The following is an 8,873-nucleotide window of genomic DNA, read 5'->3' as shown; positions in this document are numbered from 1 at the left end:
ATATAGAGTACAATGTCGGGAGAGGGAGCGAGTACGCCTCCGTTCACCGAAATAAATCAAAATACAACCAAAGCGAGTACAACAGGTTGTACTGATATTCAATGATATATAAATATAGAGTACAATGTCGGGAGAGGGAGCGAATACACTTCCGTTCACCGAAATAAATCAAAATACAACCAAAAGCGAGCACAACAGGTTGTACTGATATTCAATGATATATAAATATAGAGTACAATGTCGGGAGAGGGATCGAATACACTTCCGTTCACCGAAATAAATCAAATACAACCAAAAGCGAGCACAACAGGTTGTACTTATATTCAATGATATATAAATATAGAGTACAATGTCGGGAGAGGGAGCGAGTACGCTTCCGTTCACCGAAATGAATCAAAATACAACCAAAAGCGAGCACAACAGGTTGTACTGATATTCAATGATAAGAAAATTGGTACTCAGCCAAACGATGACGATCTCCGGAAGTGTCCACGGCAAGCCGCTACAACTTCTCCGCGTCAAAAGTTCGTTGCAGTCTCTGGAGGGCGAAAGTTCCGACAGAAGTCGCGTGACTACCGGCAACGAAAGAGCTAGTCCTTGAGCTAGCTCGGTGACATGCTACTTGCGCAGCGAGAAGATGAAAAGGAACAGATCCTCTGATGTCACCGGAAGATATACCCTTCTGGGTCATCAGGGGTCACAGGTGACTTTGTTGGTATTAAACTCGAACTGCGCATGCGCAAGATGGATACATTCAGTGCTTGAAGCACCGCCTCTGGCGGTCAGTAGGGACGAAATAGAATTGTACATTTCTATGTTTGACTGAAACCATATTCAATAAGAAATATATAGTAAAACTAACAAAAAAGATCAACAAACTGGAGATTAGCTTGTAAATGCACATCTTCAGATTACGTCATTCAGAAGTTTACAGCGTGGAAAGGAAGAGTTGATTTGTACTGTTGTGGGTAATATTTCCTTCCTGTATTCTGAACCCAACATACCAACGACGTTGCAATGGCTGCTAATAATAGCTCAGCTCAGTACGAAGTCACGTTAAATCCTTAAAAATTTGAAAACTGTTTTAAAAGAATCTTGTCAGACAATCTTGACATACTGTAGTTTGTCAAAAAGCAATAATCTAATAGCCTTTTTTGTTGACCTCTTCTGTAAAACATGTTTGGTTTCCCTCTAACTTGGACTGTCCCTCCATGATGGGGATGTTTTGCACTCAGCTGAAGCAGGAAGTAAGTGCAAGAGAGAGGATAGAATATTAAAAAGTGCAAGTAAAGCATTTATTCACTGATGGTGGATAAAACGCTTTATTTAAAAACAGCAAAGCAAAGCTTACATGACGCAATTATTAATCTTCTGTTCACATTCAGTGACCCGTCTGTTTAATTCGGACCCTCAGTCGAGGCATAAATGGACCCAACTGATCTGAAAGTGAACTCATACATTAATACATTGATTTCTTAAACACTTGTTTGGAAGTTGCCTCTGTGCACATGTGCTTTTAAATGAATGTTCCATCAGGATTGTTTTCACTCTCCTCATTGTCACTCTGACACTGTGAAGTGCATGTGTTGAACCTTGTTTCTCATTCTACCATCAACCCCTTTTGGAAAAAGTAGATTCATACTGATAATGCACCTTTTTTTAATAAACATTGTCCCTATATACTATATTATATTCACAAAATATTTCCTGATATTTAACATATCTAACGTTCTAACCATCGCTTTTCTGGGTGCTGCTACTCTTGTTGGTCTTGATCAGGTTCATCAAGTAAGTACGGATGTTTTTAGGTAGAAACAGTTGTCTTTGAGTCTAAGTTTTCAGTGTTTTTCTGTAGTCGTCAAGGTGCATGCAGAGTTTGAACATAGGTGGTCTCTTTAGATTGCTTCCGAAAACCAGCTGCAGTCACATGAAATCAGACAGATGTGGAATCAATAATCTAAATTCTTTCTTTGCTGAAAGCCTTCTCAGTTTGTTTACTGATCTGATTTCATCTGCCCTGCTTAAAGTGCTTCCATCCATCATGTTGTCCTTAATAAATGTGCTTTGAACTCCTATTTATTGGGCTTCCAAACCGTCAAACAGGATCTGGATCTGTGGCCGATAAGTCCTCTGTGTGCATGGAGGGCACTGGAGACCTTTGCAGCCCGTGTAAGAGGCATGTGCTGGAGTCTGTATGCAGCAGTTTAGATCCTTGTCTGCCATTTCACCAGAGATTCAGCATCATTAAGTCGACAACAAGCATGAGAACATTTCTCTGAACGGCTCGATGCTCCCTGTCAGAGACCGACGATGGATTCTGCTGTAGTGTCTCTGGAAGTGGACATGCCCACTTACCTGGAAGTACCTGACTTCCAGAGAGTGGCCATCATCGGAGACTACGCCTCTGGGGTACATCATTGCTTCTCACCAAAATATAACTGGTAGAAAATAAAATTATGAACCTCTCTTGGATCCAACAAGGCCATGAAATTCCGACACAAGTACCTGAAGAAATATGTGTTTTAGTGAAATGCTGTATCACTTTTGGTTGTTAATCTTTTGATTGGATCAACCTGATATTAGTTTTAAAGTGAGCAAATCTGGAGTTGATTGCTTTAAATGGGACAACATATCCGATTTTCGGATATTAGAAATGTAAAGAACAAACAAAAACTTTTTTGTCTTTTTTCTTGAGACAAAAAACAAAAATAACAAACATATTTTTATGATGTATTTTAAGAGTCTGACATTTAAAAATGCTAAAGGTCCAATAGTAAACAAAATACAGAATGGAATTATTTTGATTGTTTTTAAATAAATAAATAAATACGCAGTGAGGACACAAATAATGAAGATACCATTTGTGTTTGTCATTGATTCTGTTCTTTATTTAATGGGTACAAGATCATTTTAACTTTATTTTTGAACAAATAAAATACAAAATATAAGTGGATGATTTATTCAAAATGATAGAAATTCATTTTACCAATTAAAAAACTTTTCCTTCCCAAAATCCTTCATGAAGTCGAACTCCCTGTTGGGATCAGGATAATCTTGTTTTTTTTTTCTCCAAACAAAGTTATTCAGATGCTACTAAAATGTTTTGTCTGAAGGTTTTATCCAGATTTAAAAGAGGATTAGATTACATGATCCAACAGGGTTTCAGAATCCTTCTTTCCCTTAAAACCAATTTATTTTCAAGATTTGTTCTAATCCAATAACCAAAATCTGACCAGATTACCGTTGAACAACTGGCCCAAAAAGGCGATAAAGAAAGGCATTGGAATTTCACCGGGGGTTTATTAATGTCCAACAGATGATATAATGTATAGGTAAAAATATCGTTGATTTACAGAACACTGTTTTCTTTGTCACTAAAAATCAGTGACTAGAATCTCTGGTAATGTGACATGTGTGTGTTTGGCAGAGAGTTTAGTTCGTCTCAGACTGAAATAACAGCTGTTTGTGGATTTTCTGCCCACGTGTGAAAGTGAACCATGTCGGCATTCGGTGTCTTGACCGTGCACTTGACACTGTCGTGAGAAGTTTCTGTTTTAGGCTCTGGTTTATTTGGCTACATTTCTCCTGGAGTGCAAAACGAATTTGAGAACTGGAAACATTTTTATTAGGAGGTTATTTTGTGTTTAATAGCACAGATATTCGCTTACTTGATTTAAATAAAGAGGTTTACCAATGGAGGAAGAAAATGTTGCTTGGATACTACATAAGATTGAATATATGCAATTTGTTATTATTACTATCAAGATGAAAAATGAATACTTTCTTTTACAAAATAGTATTTTTTACTTTCTTAAAATTCATTCTTATAATAGTTCTTGCAACCACAAAGGTTTAATTTGAAACAGTCACAGCTGATGTAGTAGAACTATCTAGCTGTATTTTTAATTATGTTATTAAATAGGTAACTTTGCCTCTGATTGTGTCAATGTGACTACATCACATGGCTGACGTTCTTAGAGACATTTTGATCTGACATAAGAAACAGACTCAATAAAATTGCTCATATCATTTTGGTATGGCACATTGTCTATTTTACATCTTGCAGTTACACTTTTCGGACTTAGAGGGCGCCAAAACAATATTTTAAGCTTAGCATATTGTCACTTTAGTAGCCATAACAATTACACAACAGTCTGATGATATTCAATTTTATTTGAATTTATGCCAGTGGTCTCTTTCTTTAAAATGATTAGATGTATAAATCATGGATGTTTGGCGACTGATTGTTCCCTGTGATGTAGGTGACCATGGAGCCTTGACCATCAGAGAGAAGTACATGAGGCTGGCCTTCCAGCGCTTCCCAGTAACCACGTCTCAGTACCTGTGTGAAGTTGAGGGAGAAACTTTCAAAATGGATGATCAGCTGCAGCCTGGTGAGGAAAGAGTCACCTGGGGTGGATGTTTATAAGTATCTTTAGATCTAACCTGTCGTTTGTGTGTCAGTCTTTACCCCTCTTCCAAAGAAGGATGAAGACCCTTTAGATGCCAAGACCCTGCCCAAAAACCTGGGTTATGTAGCTCGCATCAAGGACGGTCTCATCTACGTGTACAATGATGTTGCGGTTGCAGACAAACACCAGCCCAAAGACCTCCCCTGCCCCGACTACGACACCTTCATCGACGACATGAACTTCCTCATCGCCCTCATCGCTCAGGGCCCCACGTCAGTTCTTTAAGAATGTATATCTGTAAAACTACATCTTGTGTTACATCTTGTGTTAACTACATGTTAACAAAGATTTGGGCACTAATACATAACAAATAATAATAACAATATTTCATTTTGAAATTAATTAGTAAAAGAAAAAAACTTTCTTTTTATAATTTAATATAAAAATGTTGCCACTATTATACCATTTTTTATTTTGAATTTAAAAGCATAAGAATAATATAATTTTGAATTAATTTTTTTGGGGGGGGATTTGTATGAATTAGAATATCAAAGTCCATTCAAAAATGTTTGTTTATTTTAATGAAAGAATAATTCAACAACTAAATATAGAAATTAATGAATGTATTATTCTTTAAACTAAAGTTTCAATATACAGATTATTGAATTAAATTGTTCAAAGATGAATAATTCAATAACACAACATTTCAATAAAGATATTTTAAGTTTCAACATTTAAATTTGAATTAAAGATGAAATTTAAGTATAAATTTTGTTTTTTGTTCATCTGCAGGAAGACTTCCACTCATCGTCGCCTCAAGTTCCTCATGTCCAAGTTCAATGTCCATGAAATGCTGAATGAGATGGAGAAGCTGAAGTTGAACCCTCACAGAGATTTCTACAACTGCAGGAAGGTAAAACTCGTCCTCATAACACGTTATCTTCCACAAATATCGTCAGATGAATGGAATATATAAGATCTTAAGAGGAACAGCCTCCCGGTCAAATCGTTGTCAATGTCTCCCTCTTGTGGTCATTTGTATAACTAACTAACTAGGAAATATCTTTGCGAGTTGTCATTATCAGCTTTTCTCTTCCTGTTCATTTCCAGGTGGACACTCACATCCACGCGGCCGACCTGCATGAACCAGAAGCACCTGCTGCGCTTCATCAAGAGGTCCTATCGTGTTGACGCTGACCGCGTGGTGCACAAGCTCAATGGTAAAGAGGTGACCATGAAGGAGCTGTTTGAGTCTCTCCACTTGCACCCCTATGACCTCACTGTGGACTCCCTGGATGTTCACGCTGTAAGTTACCAGCATCTTCCCACAGGTTTCATTTTAATATCATTTATTTGACTATTCTCTATAAAGGGCAGACAAACCTTCCAACGCTTTGATAAGTTCAACGCCAAATACAACCCTGTCGGTGCCAGCGAGCTGCGTGACCTGTACCTGAAGACGGAGAACCACATCAACGGAGAATACTTCACCACCATCATCAAGGTCAGTCGAGAATAGCCTTATTAAGGTTTAAGGTTTGTTAAGACAAACCATCTTGATCGGTGCTCCTGCAATACCAGGAAGTTGCTAGCGATCTGGAGGATGCCAAGTATCAGTACGCGGAGCCTCGTCTGTCCATCTACGGGTGCAACCTGGCCGAGTGGACCTAGCTCTCCGGCTGGTTCGTCAAGCACAGAGTCTCCTCCCCAAACCTCAAGTGGATGATCCAAGTCCCCAGAATCTAGTGAGTCTACAAACGTGACAATGACTCACTCAATGTGGAATTTGACTTTGATAATCACTCGACCAGATGTTAGGAAATCATTGTGTTGTTTTTCCTGCAACGTCTGCAAAGATAATGCATTTTGATTCTCTTGTGTGTTCTCCAACTCAGTGACATCTTCAGAGGCAGGAACTTTGTGCCTCACTTTGGAAAAATGCTGGAGAACATTTTCATGCCCGTCTTCCAGGCCACCATCGACCCCCAGTCAAACCCGGACCTCAGCCTTTTCCTTAAGCATGTGAGACACAAAGAACCTCAGCCAACGTTTGAAACTTGATGAAACTGAATCTACGTTTGTCTGGCTCTTGAGTCCAGGTGACAGCGTAGATGACGAGTCCAAGCACAGTGGTCATATGTTCTCAACCAAGAGCCCCAAACCTCAGGAGTGGGACCATGAGAAGAACCCTTCATACACCTACTACATCTATTACATGTATGCTAACATCGCAGTGCTCAACCAGCTCCGCAGGTGAGTTGATGTTTTCACCTCCTCTTTAGAACAAGGAGTCAAACTAACTCACACATGGGGCCAACATCTTTCAGAGTCTACTGTATATTGTATTGTAACAAAATGTTTTACCTAGTAGGACTAGTGCTGTAGGAAGATATCGTTGCAATAAAATATCACAATATTTTCATGATACTCAAAGCACTGTTTATGTGTTCTCAAGAAAAAAACATTTATTTATTTATGGCCTTCAACACATATTTCAACTCATTTCATCCTAGTTTCTTTACGGTTTCTATTTAAATAAAGTGTGTTTAAAATATATTTTTTAAATGTATTTACAATTAACATGCTAATATTGTTCATTTTTGTGTTGTAATTAACAACATCCTCCGCAGCTAATAAATAAACAACATCCCAGCGATGGCTGAGGACGAGAGGATAGATTAATGCTAATGTTTAGGCAAATTTTGGTTTAAAAAAAAATGACAGCAGTTATGACTTCGCCAGAGTCAAATACTTGCATTATACCACAAAAAAAACCTTGTTCCTACAGTATCATAATATATGGTATATTTGTCCCTGTATTGTAATATGTGTCGTATCGCCAGTTTCTTAGCAATACACACCCCTAGTCTGTTGTTACCGCTCTGTGTTTGTTGTTACAAAACAAGTTCAAACTTTACTGGGATCCATAATCTCTGATCTTATCTTAAACAATGACATCTTTAGACTTTAGACTTTCTTTTATTGTCATTGCACAGAAAACACAGAGGTTTTCTGAATGGAGGGCAGCAGAGATGGTATCAGTCGAGCCGTTAGACCGATATTCAAACTGAATCTGTGACATCTTTATCGGTCACCGTATCAACATGAACATTGATATATGCTCATCATAATGCTTGTTTATTTCCTGGACAGACAGAGGGGCATGAACACATTCTTGTTCAGACCTCACTGTGGTGAAGCTGGTGCCATCACTCATCTGCTGGCTGCCTTCATGACCGCAGACAACATCTCTCACGGCCTCAATCTCAAGAAGGTTTGCTTAACGTAGTCCCTCGTGAAAACGCTGCCGTTTAATTTACCATTCATTCTCTGGTCCACCTCAGAGTCCAGTGCTGCAGTCCCTGTACTTCCTGACCCAGCTCCCCATCGCCATGTCCCCACCGAGTAACAACAGCCTGTTCCTGGAGTACGCCAAGAACCCCCTGCTGGAGTTCCAAAAGAAGGGTCTGGTGGTGTCTCTCTCCACAGACGACCCCATGCAGTTCCACTACACCAGGGTGCGGCCATCTTTGTAGCTGTTGTTGAGTTGCACAAGAAAGACGTCAAAATAAGCAGTTTTGTTGTGTAAATCTTCAGGAGCCGCTGATGGAAGAATACGCCATCGCAGCCCAGCTCTTCAAGCTCAGTACCTGCGACATGTGTGAGATCTCCAGGAACAGTGTGCTGCAGAGTGCCATGTCTCATGAGGTACACTGAGGAACTCATCCAGGAAACATGTACGACTGCCTCCATGTCTTATCTCATGTGGATCTGACTGTTTCAGGAGAAGGCCCACTTCCTTGGTGAAAACTACTTGAAGGAGGGTCCAGAGGGCAACGACATCCGGAAGACCAACGTGGCTCAGATCCGCATGGCGTACCGCTACGAGACTCTTTGCTACGAGCTGAACCTGATCAAGGAGGGTCTGACGGCCGACTGAACGGCCACGTTTGACCAAGTTGGTGTTATTTTTATTTATTTTCCATTTGCAAACCAAACCTGAACAGATTTTAAAATGTGGCCAAGTTCATGGTTCTGCTTTGTTCTGACACGTTTATGAATCCTGTCTGGCTGTCACAACATGATCTGCACTGCAGGAAAAACCAGCTCAAGCCAGATAACTCATATAAAGGTAAATAACCTAATAATAATAGGGAATAATCCTTTTTCCTGCACGGATAAAAAGATTGTATGTTGCTAAGCCACGCCACAACTTGTTTTACAATCATTTATTTTTAAATTACATTAATATAAATCAAAACAAATGGTTACATAATTTTTCACGATTTCAAACAATAAATACGATAAACACTGGATTTTCTTCAAGTAAGTAACTCATTTATATTTAATACGATATTACGAGCAGTGGCCATGTTTCCCATGACACGTGAACACACCACGGCTCACGGCTGTGCCTCGTTAATGCGATGACGTCATGTCAGAATTGGAGGGTTCAAGAAA

The 8,873-nt window shown here is 39.2% G+C and overlaps 1 pseudogene across 1 annotated transcript; it reads left to right on the top strand.

Annotated features, from left to right (window-relative positions):
* The first annotated feature begins 469 nt into the window (after window positions 1–469).
* LOC148071216 (AMP deaminase 1-like) lies at window positions 470–8,352 on the top strand (annotated as a pseudogene). Its single transcript, XR_015712949.1, has 16 exons — window positions 470–578; window positions 2,104–2,192; window positions 2,302–2,409; window positions 3,559–3,592; window positions 4,263–4,394; window positions 4,465–4,684; window positions 5,205–5,325; window positions 5,523–5,718; window positions 5,785–5,916; window positions 5,994–6,157; window positions 6,308–6,460; window positions 6,507–6,665; window positions 7,566–7,686; window positions 7,757–7,930; window positions 8,010–8,120; window positions 8,197–8,352. The product of XR_015712949.1 is annotated as an AMP deaminase 1-like (transcript).
* Window positions 8,353–8,873: the final 521 nt, after the last annotated feature.

Source organism: Callionymus lyra, chromosome 10, assembly GCF_982586985.1.
Source record: "Callionymus lyra chromosome 10, fCalLyr1.hap1.1, whole genome shotgun sequence".
Taxonomy (NCBI): Eukaryota; Metazoa; Chordata; class Actinopteri; order Syngnathiformes; family Callionymidae; genus Callionymus; species Callionymus lyra.
The sequence above is the reverse complement of the archived record's forward strand: the minus strand, read 5'-3'. Positions and strand labels throughout refer to the sequence as shown.